This window comes from Centrocercus urophasianus, unplaced genomic scaffold (assembly GCF_019232065.1).
Source record: "Centrocercus urophasianus isolate 14NV4802_14NV808 unplaced genomic scaffold, USGS_Curo_1.0 seq_34, whole genome shotgun sequence".
NCBI lineage: Eukaryota > Metazoa > Chordata > Aves > Galliformes > Phasianidae > Centrocercus > Centrocercus urophasianus.
Window position 1 is genome coordinate 6,071,444 of NW_024884911.1, and position 2,157 is coordinate 6,073,600.

Here is a 2,157-nt window from a genome sequence, read left to right on the forward strand (position 1 = left end):
GCTCCCTGCGGCACGAGGGGAGGCAGCAGCTCCATTCCCACTGGTTTTAATTTTGTTTTTCCTTACCACTCAGGCCCCAGCAGATTGCATAAGTCACAAGGAAACACTGATCACATCCCAAGTGCAACCATGAGCACATCTCAGCTCCCAGTCCTCCTCGTTTGTTTGCTGACACCCAGATTTCTCCTCCTCCTCCCACCAACTCCAGTTCATTCCTGCAGGCAGCTCCGGCTCCCGGCCCACAGATCTGCCTCTGCTCCCTCCCACCCACTCTTGTAGCTTTGCTGAGCTTTGGCCAATCCAGGGGACAGACAGAAGGTGTCCCCAGCATAGGGTGCAGCATAGGGTGCAGTGAGGAGCAGCAAAATGCAAAGTGCTTCAGGCGATGGGGATGGGCACAGCAAAGGATTTCCCAGGTTAGTGTGCAGCACTGCAGGAGCCAAGCTTGGGGTGGCTCCCAGGCAGCTGACGGCTGCTCCCAGGGTGCAGCGTGGATCAGAGGGTGCAAGCAGGCTGTTTCCCAAAGGGCTCAAATCACAAATCCCAGTCAGAAGCAAGAGCTTTCCTTCACACCGTGGTTTTAGTATTCACCAAAGGACAGGATTTGATCTCTTCCAGCATTTCCAAAGCTGTTTTGTCTCTGTTGCCCTGAAGCCTTTCTCAGTGCTCACTCAGTGTTTCTCCATCCCTGACAGCTCTGCGGAATGGCAGCGTGAATCTGAGCCCACACTCAGTCTGAAGCTATCAGCATTGGAGGGATGCCATGGCCTTAAGAGCCCCAAGGAAAAGCAGGAGGAACACACGAGGATGCAAACATGGAGTGAGAACAATGGTGATTTTCAGTTTGATCCAGAACTTGCTTAAGGAAGCGTTAAGGAAGGCAGTTGTTCGCAAATCCTTAATCAACGCCTGCTCATGCAAAACAGGTTTTGCATTTGTAAGATGTGGGTGAGCAAATCCCACTGCGCCCCACAGCCTTTGCACCATCCCTGACCACCGCAGCGTTCCCAGACTGGTGGCATCCTGCTGTGGCACTTTGGACTCTTCCTGCTATGTGAGGACCCAGGGAAAAGCCACTTCCTTTGTGCCATGCTCCAGTGAGAGCCTTTGAGCAGCTGCCAGCAGCCCCGTGCTGCATTCACCACCAGAGGTTTCAGTTCTTTGCAGCTGAGAGTGTTGGTGAGTGCTAAAAACAGACAGCGCTCCTTGGAGGTGATCTGAAAATCTTTCCTACATACAAAGATGCTTAGGGTTGGTGGGCTGGATGGGGACTGTGCATGGACATCAGCCACAGCAGCACATCACAGGCAGAGCTGATGGAGCTCCAATATCCAATGCAAGTTTGACACTTTCCTGAGCCCAGGAGCCCGGAATTCACATGAAAACACATGAAGGCTTTCAAGGAGGCTGCTCTCCTAACCCTCAGTTTGTACAATGCAGGATGCTTTCTTGCTGCGCGCTCATGGCAGAAGCATTTCTGCTCCACTGGTGAGGACCTCCAGGTGAGGACCTACACGGGGATTTCAGCAATTGCTCTCTTGGCAGAAGTCAGTAGAGCAGTAGTCATAGACTCATTATAAGGCTGGAAAAGACCTCTAAGATCCCTAAGCCCAACCCCAACTCAACACCATGCCCACTGAACTTGCCCCTCAGTGCCAAACCTCTGTGGGTCTGGAAAACCCCGGGGATGGGGACTCCACCACTCCCTGTGCAGCCTGTGCCAATGCACCACCATTCATTCAGAGAGGAAATTTTGCCTAGTATCCAACCTGAAATGGAGTAATGAAGGGAACTCGAGAGCACACGGTGATTTCTTTATCCTCCCTTCGTCCCCTTAAAGCTCCCAGCAGTTTTGGCACACAAAGCATAAGTTTCCTTTTGAAATATACAGCAACCACAGCACTTCAGTTTCATTACAGCTTTTCTTTGTGTAGTGGGGACAACATCTGTCCCACCTTTAATGCTGCCCTTTAACCAGTCCATCCTGAAGTGCACAGACCCTTTTCATCACCTTCCACCATGGCTGCTGGCACGTAATGCCTGTGTTTATATCCCTGATTGTGACTGAAATCAAAGTGTTGCTGGGGGAAAGTCAGCAAATGGCTCATTAAAAAAAAAAGGAAGGAAGGAAGGAAGGAAGGAAGGAAGGAAGGAAGG